Here is a 14,755-nt window from a genome sequence, read left to right as displayed (position 1 = left end):
AGTAAGTGACCAGTTTGGGAAGGGATCACAATTAGTTCACTTTAACGAAGCATTCAAATATATTGCAAACAGACAGAAAGATTTTTACAAACGTCGAGGTCTCAGAAAGAACTTATTGACTGTGAAGGTATAACGTACTGGTGTGGTTTTGTTTTGTGTGCAGTACAGGCATCGAGCTATAGAGTCATAGAGTCATTTACAGCATGGAAACAGACCCTTCAGTCCAACCCATCCATGCCGACTAGATATCCCAACCCAATCTAGTCCCACCTGCCAGCACCCGGCCCATATCCCTCCAAACCTTTCCTATTCATATACCCATCCAGATGCCTCTTAAACATTGCAATTGTACCAGCCTCCACCACTTCCTCTGGCAGCTCATTCCATACACGTACCACCCTCTGTGTGAAAAAGTTGCCCTGTAGGTCTCTTTTATATCTTTCCCCTCTCACCCTAAACCTATGCCCTCTAGTTCTAGACTCCCTCACAGCAGGGAAAATACACTGCCTATTTACCCTATCCATGCCCCTCATAATTTTGTAAACCTCTATAAGGCCACCCCTCAGCCTCTGAAGCTCCAGGGAAAACAGCCCCAGCCTGTTCAGCCTCTCCCTATAGCTCAGATCCTCCAACCCTGGCAAGATCCTTGTAAATCTTTTCTGAACCCTTTCAAGTTTCACAATATCTTTCTGATAGGAAGGAGACCAGAATTGCACACAATATTCCAACAGTGGCCTAACCAATGTCCTGTACAGCTGCAACATGACCTCCCAACTCCTGTACTCAATACTCTGACCAATAAAGGAAAGCATACCAAACGCCTTCTTCACTATCCTATCTACCTGCGACTCCACTTTCAAGGAGCTATGAACCTGCACTCCAAGGTCTCTTTGTTCAGCAACACTCCCTAGGACCTTACCATTAAGTGTATAAGTCCTGCTAAGATTTGCTTTCCCAAAATGCAGCACCTCGCATTTATCTGAATTAAACTCCATCTGCCACTTCTCAGCCCATTGGCCCATCTGATCAAGATCCTGTTGTAATCTGAGGTAACTCTCTTCGCTGTCCACTACACCTCCAATTTTGGTGTCATCTGCAAACTTACTAACTGTACCTCTTATGCTCGTGTCCAAATCATTTTTGTAAATGACAAAAAGTAGAGGGCCCAGCACCAATCCTTGTGGCACTCCACTGGTCACAGGCCTCCAGTCTGAAAAACAACCCTCCACCACCACCCTCTGTCTTCTACCTTTGAGCCAGTTCTGTATCCAAATGGCTAGTTCTCCCGGTATTCCGTGAGATCTAACCTTGCTAACCAGTCTCCCACGGGGAACCTTTATCAGATCAAAGCGCATAAGAGCAATAGAACAGTGCGAAGAAACCAATGTTATGGCTGCAGGGAAGGTGCACAAAGAGCTCGGTCAAAATTAAATTTGCAATTTGGATGGTCCATTCAGAAGTCAAATAACAGCAGGGAAGAAGCTGTTCTTAAATCTGTTGGTATTTTTGTTAAAACTTTTGAATCTTCTGTCTAATGCAAAAGTTTGGAAGAGATTACAACCAGGGTGGGAGGGGTCTTTGATCATGTTGACTGCCTTCCTGAGGCAGTGAGAAATATAGATCAAGTTGATGGATGGAAGGCTGGTTTGGGTGATGAACTGGACTGTGTTCACAATTCTCTACAGTTTCTTATGGTCTTGGGCAGAGCAGTTGCCTTACCAAGGTGCGAGGTATCCAGATAGAATGTTTGGAATTCTCTCCCCAGAAGGCTAAGAAAGCTCATCATTTGAGTATATTTTAAGGTAGATAGATTTCTGATTAAAAATTCTGTAAAGGATGATGTGGATAATATGGGTAAAAGGTAATGAAGTGTTTGTTCTGTCACGATCACATTCAATGGTAAAACAGGTTTGGTGGGCTGAATATCCTACTTTTATTTCTATTATTGCTAACAATGTTACTGAGATAGTTTTCCTCGTAAAGAAAGAGACAAAATAACAACTGAATATTTCTCCCATTCACTGCCAATGTTTGTGCGTTTATCATACAAATACCTTAGTGGCTCTATTACGATTGTTCATTTATGTGTCTGTAAGATACTCTGTCCAGAATTTTACAACCACCCACCTCCAAGAGGTGACATAAAACGAGATGAAATAGTGGGGGCCTTCATGTTCATCACCAGCCTCACCTCTGTTGGAATTTTAATAGCAGTGTAAGGATGCCAAGTGAACTGCTCGATCCTGAGCCAAATGTAGTTTTTACATGACCAATTGATGTGCTCATTCTCCTGGTATCTTCCCAGTGATGGGAGAGAGAAAACTGTTCATGCATGAGACAAAGCAAACAGTAGCTGCCACCTTGAGGTCGAGGGGTTCTCCTGTTGAACTCTTGGGTGCACAATGGGTGCCCCGCCTCGGTGGTAATCATCACCGCCTGAGTTTGATCTCTTCCACCAGCATCCCAATCATAGTCGTGCATATCCCTTGATGGGAGACATGAGTTGCTGGAGTTGCTGCAGCTTACCTTTCAGGCCAGCTTTCATTGCTGCTCCTTGTAAAGAAATTGTTGCACTCCTAGTGAGTGGCATGGTGGCTCAGTGGTTAGCACTGCTGCCTCACAGCACCAGGGACCAGGGTTCAATTCTGCCCTTGGTTAGGTGGATAGGCCATGCTAAATTATCCAAAGTGTCCAGGCATCTGCATGCTCGGTGGGTTAGCCATGGGAAATGTGGGGCTACAGGAATAGGGTAAGATGGGTGGTTCTGGGTGGAATGCTCTTTGGAGGATCAGTGTGAACTTGATGGGCCAAATGGCCAGCTTTCACACTGTAGGGATTCTATGATTCCTGGTGGCACTACTAGCCCTGGAGATTTGCTGGTCATCTGATTGACTGGAAGCTACTGGAGATGAACATCTCCCCAGATAGGCAAGAAGCCATAGCTTGAGACAACTAATAGCCTGAGTATGGTAGAATCTGATTGTGGTTTTCCAGCCCAGTGGAGATGTCTTTACTGGAAAACTATCAGCTGGAGTTGGGTGGAGATATCACTTCCAGAAAAAAAAAGCCTTTGTTTTAATATTCCTCGACAGTTTAATGGCATCATTTATCTTTGTCTCCCTAACAGTTTTCTTTATGATTTGATTTCAAATCTTGTCATAATCGTTAGCCTGTCTTTAGTTGTCTACATACTTAGCGAATAGGAGGAAGTGAGGACTGCAGATGCTGGAGATCAGAGCTGAAAATGTATTGCTGGAAAAGCGCAGCAGGTCAGGCAGCATCCAAGGAGCAAGAGAATCGACGTTTCGGGCATGAGCCCTTCTTGAGGAATATAGGGAGGTCTAGCCAAAACCGGCTTCAAGGTAGGAGACAGATGGTGGTAGTCAGTAGGTTGTGACCAGCAGGTGTGTGGCAAGGGTCAGCACTGGGTCCACTATCAAAATGATTTGGATGTGAATAGAAGAGGAATGGCTCGTATGTTTGCAGATGACACCAAAATTGGCGGTGTAGTGTGAACAGGGAGGAAGGTTATGTCAAAGTGCAACAGGTCCTTGATCAGATGGACTTTACTTTAAATAAATGGGAGGTATTGCATATTGGTAATCTTCAGGATTCCTGAAGAAGGGCTCATGCCCGAACCGTTGATTCTCCTGCTCCTTGGGTGCTGCCTGACCTGCTGCACTTTTCCAGCAACACATTCTCAGCTCATACTTAGCGAATGCCTTTTTTAAAGTTTCAATATTGACCTATCTACCTACTATTCCATTGTGTTTGGGATATATTTCCCCGAGTCTTAAATTGTTTTAAATGTTTCCCATTACTTCTGTTAGTCACTTTTTCCAGTTTTGTTTTCCTAGTTCCATTTTCATCCCCTTAAAACAAATAATTTTTCTGATTCATTATTTTCACCTTTGTCTTATGCCCTTCTCAGTCTTTACCACAAAGCTGATAGTGTTGTGATTACAATTCTGTCAATTATCTCACATGCTTACATTTCTTACCTATCCTGATTTATTCCCCCATTACTAAATCAGGCAGTGGTTTTTTTTGGACGTTTGTGTTCTGGATAAGAATCACATTGTTAATGACCCAATTATTTTTATTGCTTTTTCTGCCTCTTCCTGTCTGCTTCATTCACTTAAAATTAAGCAGACTACAAACACAGAAAAGCACATTTGGCCCAACTAATTGGAGAAGTGTAGATCCAACAATGCTCTAGAAACTCAACACCCATCAGGACAAAGCTATCTGTTTGACTGGCACCCAATTCACAACATACAACACTCACTCCCTCCACCACCTCTGCATAGTGTGTACCATTTATAAGATGCACTTTAGAAACTCAACAAGGGTCCTCCGACAGAACCATTCAACCCACGATGACTATAACCTGGAAGACAAGATGTAACAGACAAATGGGAATACCATCAACTGAACTTCCTCTCCAACCCACACTATCCTGACTTGGGACTGTATTGCCATTCATCCAGCATTGTTCTACAGGGAATATATATGCTAGGCAGGAGAAAAAGCTAATAAATTTTTACCTTCACTGTTTCAGATGGGACTCTCTTGATAGGAAGAGCTAAGTGACTTAGAGCTCTAGGAGTGTGGTAATTCCAATGAACATGTTAACTTAGCAATTGACATCTGGACTGGCTCATTCATGTTCAGCAGATGGGTAATGAGTATGTAACAAAAGACCTTGTGTATTGGCCACTAGGATTAAACCTCCTGGATATCCACACTTCTGCTACAAGGATACCTTCAAATGGGATATGTAGTTGGTGAATTTTGACAATGACAGTTAAGAGAAAATTATGAGGTAGTTGCTGACGAGAGGCTGACTGATTAGGTATGCATTGGGAATGTAAAGAGAAAGCTGAGCTGCCAAAAGAGGTTTCACAAAAGACAAAGGCCAAAGAATCATACAACTTCTCAGCCACTACCTTCCTCCAAAGGGGAAACTTGGGCAACTGATTCTAACTGTTCAATGACAAAATTAGTGAATACCACCACCGAGAATATAATCTCAGTTCTCGTTCACAATGATCACTTGTGCACTTCATCCTTTCTGTACATTTGTTGTTAAAGGCAAATAAAATGCAGAATGTGAGGAAGATTCCCGATAATTGTGAGTGCTTTACTTGCTTGGTTCCTGAATGGAGGTAGTTGTTTGGAAATCAGGAAATATTTGCATGTGAAATACATTAATGACAGTGTGGGAGCTTTCCAATAAAATTAGTGCAAGTGGCTAAATGATACTACGACTGATCACGTAAAATGATGGGAAGCAATTTCTATTGGATAACATTGGCCAAGCATATGGCACAGGAATAAGGTTGAATAGATAATCCTGTGACTCAGAAGCAACAGTAACACCAGCCAACTTTACACACGGAGCTGTGGGAGTCCTACTGACTGATGCTAGCAGATGACTGTGAGAAGATCTGATACACTAAGAATGAGCTTATGTACTATTTATAGCATTCACACTAACTGTTTGCAGTCACTGATTTACACATCAGTTCAGGCAATTTCCAGCACCCCTGAGTGACATAACAATAGTTTAAAAAGTGCCAAAGGAGAGGAAGGGCACCAGAAAGCAATGACAGACAGAACTTAAAATATTACTGGTTTGTAGAATACACATGTGAACCACTGGTCCATGGAAAACCTGGTTTCCTTGCAATTGATGGAAGAACACTTTATTTTCCACCATCCCAGTACTAGTACATATTCTCCATATACCCTTTGCAGAGGCCAGGTAATTACAAATCTTTTTCTCCCCACCTTAAAGAGAATTTTTTCTTGGAACTCTCCGACTGAAGTGGCCTCAAATTTCTCCACTCCCACGAAATGGTCTGGAGGGCTGGACCAATGTCTTGGACGTATCTAATTTAAACTTGATAAATTAAAGGAACTAATGAAATCAGAAGAATTGAATCTAAACTACTCCCAACAAGTAACCACAACGGCTGAAGTAGGTTCAAACACATCAGACAAAATACTGCCTCAGCCTATTTAAAATCAAGGAATGTGTTGTGATTACAAAACATTTTAGACAAGATTAGTCTGAGTTCATTGCAACTCAACCATAGAATGACACTGCACAGAAACAAAACTGTTTATATATAGCTGCTTAAAACAGAAAAGTAAGTTGTTTCACTTTCTTTACAAGCCAAAAGTTCAATTCAGAATCTAAATTGGATGAAACTCTGCACACTTAAAATTAAAATGTTGAGGGAGGAAATTAATAAACTAGGAAGATAGCGAAACTTCAAGATTTGCAACTGCGAGCAGACTTTTTTTATTAGTATTATGAACAACTAGAGATTGTCACTATTTGCATGTTCCCCTGGAGCTTACTGCTCTATTGATCTACAGGATTTGTAGGACATGCTTCAAGGCAACCTTTCTTCATCAATTTCAGCAGTGTTGCTGATGCAAAACAAAACTGATTATAGGGAGAATTGGAATGTACACCATATTTCTGTGAAAACTCATGCCCAGACAAGAGGAGATGTATAGCACTTGTCCTGGATCCCATTACCTTTTCTGCTTGTCCTATTGATGAGTTCCTCCTGAAGTGCTAGTGCCGCCAGCCTTGCTGTATCAGCTCATCGCTCACCTAGATCAGACCATTAGTCTGCATCATTGCATACTACCAGCAATACTTAGAAACTGCGCACGTCCTTAAGGCAATCTAACCAGTTGCAGAGTTACACAGCAATAATGCATTCTGTTTAGTCATTCAGCACTCTGTTAGAATTTATGTAAACTTCCTTAATCACCGAGTGGATAAATGCATTATGTAGGGTATTGTTTTGTGGGTGATCAGGCCCTTGTGACTGACCCAACCTAAGATCTGCAAATGTTCAGGATGGAATAAATGAAATGGTGAGAGCTTATAGATGAAAACTAATGCAGATTTTTTTTTTAAATCATAAAGATTGGAAGGAATAAAAGCAGGAAAGTACAGATCATAACGAATGATTAACAAATGCAACAAGTATCACAAATTAGTACCTGGGAAAGATCTTGTTAGAAGGTGGTTACTGCTAATTAACAAGTCAAAGTTAGCATAACAGCAAATTATGCACTTTCCAAACATAAGAAAATCGCTCAGCATAGGAATACGTAGAGATCACAAGAAAAGAATGATCAAGGCTGCGATTCAGAGCGCCTTGTTGCACAGACCTGAAAACGGAGAAAGGCAGAAATCCAAAGCTGAGTAAGTTGTGACGTGTTTCTGCAGAAGGATGGACTGTGTCAATTCCAGGTAACAAAGGAACAATGAAAAAATTCTTTGAATGGCGCAGAAGGGAAGTTCATTCATGAAGGTCTGCAAGAAAAAGAAACAAGATTGTAACGGCCATATTCTAAGGCACGTAAATTTGCTGAAGGAGGTGATCAAGGAGATATTGACCAAATGGAGAAGGAAAATCATTATGTTAGACAGCTTGAAATTGAAAGTGGGAGGGTCCTATGAGTAACTGAATAGGAAAGTGTTGCAGAGAAGCGTGCAGAGGAATTATTCTTCGGCAGATTGTTACTACACTGATCCATTTAGAACATGCCATTTGCCAGCTAAATGTGGCTCAGTGATAGCTCTCTCACCTGGGCAAGAGGCTGTCAATTCAAGTCCACTTGAGCACTACATTCTATGTGCAGTTTTGTGGGCCTATTCAAACTCCCTGCCTTATGTAAAACCAAGAACTCAGGAAGCACTGATGTAATGAAGATGACTGCTGATATATGGTGCAGGCACGATGTCATAGACTCATAGAGATGTACAGCATGGAAACAGACCCTTCGGTCCAACCATCCATGCTGACCAGATATCCCAACCCAATCTAGTCCCACCTGCCAGCACCCGGCCCATATCCCTCCAAACCCTTCCTATTCATATACCCATCCAGATGCCTCTTAAATGTTGCAATTGTACCAGCCTCCACCACTTCCTCTGGCAGCTCATTCTATACACGTACCACCCTGTGTGTGAAAAAGTTGCCCCTTAGGTCTCTTTTATATCTTTCCCCTCTCACCCTAAACCTATGCCCTCTAGTTCTGGACTCCCCCACCCCAGGGAAAAGACTTTCACTATTTATCCTATCCATGCCCCTCATGATTTTGTAAACCTCTATAAGGTCACCCCTCAGCCTCCGACGCTCCAGGGAAAACAACCCCAGCCTGTTCAGACTCTCCCTGTAGCTCAGATCCTCCAATCCTGGCAACATCCTTGTAAATCTTTTCTGAACTCTTTCAAGTTTCACAACATCTTTCCGATAGGAAGGAGACCAGAATTGCACACAATATTCCAACAGTGGCCTAACCAATGTCCTGCACAGCCACAACATGACCTCCCAACTCCTGTACTCAATACTCTGACCAATAAAGGAAAGCATACCAAACGCCTTCTTCACCATCCTATCTACCTGTGACTCCACTTTCAAGGAGCTATGAACCTGCACTCCAAGGTCTCTTTGTTCAGCAACACTCCCTAGGACCTTACCATTAAGTGTATAAGTCCTGCTAAGATTTGCTTTCCCAAAATGCAGCACCTCGCATTTATCTGAATTAAACTCCATCTGCCACTTCTCAGCCCATTGGCCCATCTGGTCCAAATCCTGTTGTAATCTGAGGTAACCCTCTTCGCTGTCCACTACACCTCCAATTTTGGGGTCATCTGCAAACTTACTAACTGTACCTTTTATGCTCGCATCCAAATCATTTATGTAGATGACAAAAATTAGAGGGCCCAGCACCGATCCTTTTGACACTCCACTGGTCACAGGCCTCCAGTCTGAAAATAACCCTCCGCCACCACCCTTTGTCTTCTACCTTTGAGCCAGTTCTGTATCCAAATGGCTGGTCCTCCCTGTATTCCGTGAGATCTAACCTTGCTAATCAGTCTCCCATGGGGAACCTTGTTGAACGCCTTACTGAAGTCCATATAGATCACATCTACTGCTCTGCCCTCATCAATCTTCTTCGTTACTTCTTCAAAAGCCTCAATCAAGTTTGCGAGACATGATTTCCCATGCACAAAGCCATGTTGACTATCCCTAATCAGTCCTTGCCTTTCCAAATACATGTACATCCTGTCCCTCAGGATTCCCTCCAACAACTTGCCCACCACCGAGATCAGGCTCACCAGTCTATAGTTCCCTGGCTTGTCTTTACCACCCTTCTTAAACAGTGGCATCACGTTTGACAACCTCCAGTCTTCAGGCACCTCACCTGTGACTATCGATGATACAAATATCTCAGCAAGAGGCCCAGCAATCACTTCCCTAGCTTCCCACAGAGTTCTCGGGTACACCTGATCAGGTCCTGGGATTTATCCACCTTTAACCATTTCAAGACATCCAGCACTTCCTCCTCTGTAATCTGGACATTTTTCAAGATGTCACCATCTATTTCCCTACACTCTATATCTTCCATATCCTTTTCCACAGTAAATACTGATGCAAAATATTCATTTAGTATCTCCCCCATTTTCTGTGGCTCCACACAAAGGCCGCCTTGCTGATCTTTGAGGGGCCCTATTCTCTCCCTAGTTACCCTTTTGTCCTTAATATATTTGTAAAGACCCTTTGGTTTCTCCTTAATTCTATTTGCCAAAGCTATTTCATGTCCCCGTTGCTCCCGATGCGGTCTCCTCTACGTTGGGGAGACTGGGCGCCTCTTAGCAGAGCACTTTAGGGAACATCTCCGGGACACCCGCACCAATCAACCCCACCGCCCCATGGCCTAACATTTCAAGTCCCCCTCCCACTCTGCCGAGGACATGGAGGTCCTGGGCCTCCTTCACCGCCGCTCCCTCACCACCAGACGCCTCGAGGAAGAACGCCTCATCTTCCGCCTCAGAACACTTCAACCCCAGGGCATCAATGTGGACTTCAACAGTTTCCTCATTTCCCCTTCCCCCACCTCACCCTAGTTCCAAACTTCAGCTCAGCACAGTCCCCATGACTTGTCCGGACTTGTCCTACCTGCCTATCTCCTTTTCCACCTATCCACTCCACCCTCTCCTCCCTGACCTATCATCTTCATCCCCTCCCCCACTCACCTATTGTACTCTATGCTACTTTCTCCCCACCCCCACCCTCCTCTAGCTTATCTCTCCACACTTCAGGCTCTCTGCCTTTATTCCTGATGAAGGGCTTTTGCCCGAAACGTCGATTTTGCTGCCCCTCGGATGCTGCCTGAACTGCTGTGCTCTTCCAGCACCACTAATCCAGAATCTGGTTTCCAGCATCTGCAGTCATTGTTTTTACCTGTATCTCATGTCCCCGTTTTGCCCTCCTGATTTTCCTCTTAAATATACTCCTACTTTCTTTATACTCTTCTAAGGATTCACTCGATCCATCCTGTTTATACCTGACATATGCTTCCTTCTTTTTCTTATCCAAACCTTCAATTTCTTTAGTCATCTACCATTCCCTATACCTACCAGCCTTCCCTTTCACCCTGACAGGAATATACTTTCTCTGGATTCTTGTTATCTCATTTCTGAAGGCTTCCCATTTTCCAGCCGTTCCTTTACCTGCGAACATCTGCCTCCAATCAGCTTTCGAAAGTTCTTGCCTAATACCGTCAAAAGTGGCCTTTCTCCAATTTAGAACTTCAACTTTTAGATCTGGTCTATCCTTTTCCATCACTATTTTAAAACAAATAGAATTATGGTCGCTGGCCCCAAAGTGCTCCTTCACTGACACCTCAGTCACCTGCCCTGCCTTATTTCCCAAGAGTAGGTCAAGTTTTGCACCCTCTCTAGTAGGTACATCCACATACTGAATCAGAAAATTGTCTGGTACACACTTAAGAAATTCCTCTCCATCTAAACCCTTAACACTATGGCAGTCCCAGTCGATGTTTGGAAAGTTAAAATCCCCTACCATAACCACCATATTATTCTTACAGATAGCTGAGATCTCCTTACAAGTTTGTTTCTCAATTTCCCTCTGACTATTAGGGAGTCTATAATACAATCCCAATAAGGTGATCATCTCTTTCTTATTTCTCAGTTCCACCCAAATAACTTCCCTGGATGTATTTCCGGGAATACCCTCCCTCAGCACAGCTGTAATGCTATCCCTTATCAAAAATGCCACTCCCCCTCCTCTCTTGCCTCCCTTTCTATCCTTCCTGTAGCATTTGTATCCTGGAACATTAAGCTGCCAGTCCTGCCCATCCCTGAGCCATTTTTCTGTAATTGCTATGATATCCCGGACCCATGTTCCTAACCATGGCCTGAGTTCATCTGCCTTCCCTGTTAGGCCCCTTGCATTGAAATAAATGCAGTTTAATTTATTAGTCCTACCTTGTCCCTGCCTGCCCTCACTGTTTGACTCACTTCTGTTCTCAGCTGTACCCAGCTCAGATCGATCTCTTTCCTCACTATCTCCCTGGGTCTCACCCCCTCACCTTAATAGTTTAAATCCTCCCAAGCAGTTCTAGCAAATTTCCCTGCCAGTATATTAGTCCCCTTCCAATTTAGGTGCAATCTGCCCTTCTTGTACATGGAACATAAAACATTACAGCACAGTACAGGCCCTTCGGCCCTCGATGTTGCGCCGCCCTGTCATACTAATCTGAAGCCCATCCCACCTACACTATTCCATGCAAGTCCATTTGCCTGTCCAATGACGACTTAAATGCACTTAAACTTTGCAAATCTACTACTGATGCAGGCAAAGCATTCCATACCCTTACTATAGTATAGGTCACTTCTACCCCAGTACTGGTCACTTCTACCCCAAAAGAGATTCTAATGATCCAAAAATGTGAATCCTTTTCCCATACACCAGCTCCTCAGCCATGCATTCATCTGCTCTATCCTCCTATTCCTGCCCTCACTAGCTTGTAGCACTGGGAGTAATCCAGATATAACTACCCTTGAGGACCTCCTTTTTAAATTTGTGCCTAACTCTCTGTAATCTCCCTTCAGAATCTCAACCTTTTCCCTTCCAATGTCGTTGGTTCCAATGTGGCCAATGACCTCCTGCTGGACATCTCCCCTGTGAGAACATTCTGCACCCTTTCTGAGACATCCTTGATCCTGGCACCAGGGAAACAACACACTATTCTGATTTTTCTCTGCTGGCCACAGAAGCGTCTGTTTGTACCTCTGACTACAGAATCCCCTAACACAATTGATCTCTTGGAAGCAGACGTACCTTCGTTGCATTAGAGCCAGTCTCAATACCAGAAACTTACCTGTTTGTGCTACGTTCCCCTGAGAATCCATCACCCCCTACATTTTCCAAACAGCATACTGTTTGAAATGGGTATATCCACAAAAGAGTCCTGCACTAGGTGCCTACCCATCTTACCCTTCCTGGAGTTAACCCATCTATGTGACTCTATCTGAGACTTCCCCCCTTCCTATAACTGCCATCCATCACATACTGTTGCTGTTGCAAATTCCTCATCGCTTCTATCTGTCTCTCCAACCGATCCACTCGACCTGATAAGATTCGCATCCAACAGCATTTATGGCAGATATAATCTGCAGTAACCCTTAAACTCTCTTTAAACCCCCACATCTGACAAGATGTACATATCACTGCAAAGGCCATTTTTGCTCCTTCACAATCTACAGGCCCAGAAAATAACACCGTGAAGAAGAACATTTTTATACAACCAGTGAAAATGTCTTGAACTCACTGTCCAAAAGGGAGGTATAAACAAAGGTGATAAATGATTTCAAAAATAAAATTTGAAGGAAACAAACTTACAGGACTCTGGGAAGAGTGGGGGAATGGGACTTACTGTATTGTTCGTATGACTCTTAGAACAATATCCCCCCAGTCTCTTGTCCAATATTTCCAATATTTATCTTTCAATCAACATCACTAAAAAAATAAAATTTCCCATTGCTGTTGTGCAACCTTGCTGTGCCCAAACTGATTGCTGACTATCTTGCATTACATTTGTGGGCGGCACGGTGGCACAGTGGTTAGCACTGCTGCCTCACAGCGCCAGAGACCCGGGTTTAATTCCCCCCACAGGTGACTGACTGTGTGGAGTTTGCACATTCTCCCCGTGTCTGCGTGGGTTTCCTCCCACAGTCCAAAAATGTGCAGGTTAGGTGAGTTGGCCATGCTAAACTGCCCGTAGTGTTAGGTGAAGGGGTTAATGTAGGGGAATGGGTCTGGGTGGGTTGCGTTTCGGTGGGTCGGTGTGGACTTGTTGGGCTGAAGGGCCTGTTTCCAGACTGTAAGTAATCTAATCTAATAAACTGTGATTAAGCTTCAAAAAATACCTCATTGGATGAGAACGCTTTGCGGTTTCTTGAGATTGCAAAAGGGAAGGCTTTTGATCCCAGCTCACAGCTCAATGTTACCATTGAGTTCATCTCCTCTGGGCTGGACAGAGAGACAAAAAGAGATGAAAGGGAGAGATATCTATGACAATTCTATTTTAGCCCACTACCTAGTGACTCTGCTGCTAAATGTGAATGTAAAAAAAACTGCAGATACTGGAATCCAACGTAGACAGGCAGGAGGCTGGAAGGACACAGTAAACCAGGCAGCATCAGGAGGTGGAGAAGTCACCATTTTGGGTCCTGAAGAAGGTGACACCCAAAACGTTGACTTCTCCACCTCCTGATGCTGCCTGGCTTGCTGTGTTCTTCCAGCCTCCTGCCTGTTTACCCTAAATGTGAATGTAAGGCAGATACGATTCTCCCATGTTCGGTGGGTAAACACCAGGTCCCATCCTACAGAACAGAAAGGAGAATTAGTGAGACGAAGGTTGGAGGGGGGTGCACTTTAAACCAATCTGTTTGACTTTTGTTTACACCCCTTAATCTGGTGAATCGTTTTTACAACCCGGTAATCAGGTGACAACTTGCAATCCTTTATTCTAGAAACAGTGACAGAAGTTATGAAAATTATGACATGATTTAAAATAGCAATGAGTGCATTGCTAACTCATGCAAAATTCAGGTAATGCCAGTAAAAGAATTCATCAGCAGCAAGAAAAAAGATAAAAGGAAAACGAAAGTACAGCAGTTGCGTTCCATGAAGCAACCAAGCACAGCAAAACATCACAGCTAATAAAATAACAGAATCCATCAGTAACACATTGCTGAGATAGAATACTGCATCCCACACATCCAGACATCACCAGTCAGCTACTCCACCAGCAACATCATTACAGACCGTATATTCAAAAAATAAGAAATACTTTAAATCAAGTTCCTCGCTGAGAGATAAATAAGCATGAAGTATGGCAAATTAAGTTCATTATGGAAAGCAAGTTTAGGAGGAAAAATCAAAAAGGATTTCACAGACAAATAGTGAATGCAGTAATGTCAATGGATATTCTTAATGGTAACAAAAGGCAACACTAAAGTAAAATACACTGCTAACACTGCAGTCGTGTTAACTTTCTCAATCTGGAGGACTGAGAAAATACCCCCACACCGGTCCCACTCTCATCCCCACAATCTGCATCCCTCATGACCCTAACTTCACTCCTGCACTGACTCTTGCTCTGCTCCCTCTTCCACCCCAACTGATCTCCATTCCACTATACTTCCCCATGGTAGCCTGGTCAACTCTTAATTCCCTGACTCTCACTTGTACCCATCACTCTCATAGCTAGCCTGACACATAAAGCATCTCCAATCCCCACCATCACCGACTCTCATTCCTACCCAACTCCCACCCCACCTATAAACATTTGGAGAGGCAGGACTTAACACAGTTAATTGTAGGGTCCTGGAGAGTGTTATCGAACA

The sequence above is a fragment of the Chiloscyllium plagiosum genome, unplaced genomic scaffold (assembly GCF_037043375.1).
Source record: "Chiloscyllium plagiosum isolate Xiang-an unplaced genomic scaffold, Cpla_swu_hap1 HiC_scaffold_25, whole genome shotgun sequence".
Taxonomy (NCBI): Eukaryota; Metazoa; Chordata; class Chondrichthyes; order Orectolobiformes; family Hemiscylliidae; genus Chiloscyllium; species Chiloscyllium plagiosum.
The sequence above is the reverse complement of the archived record's forward strand: the minus strand, read 5'-3'. Positions refer to the sequence as shown.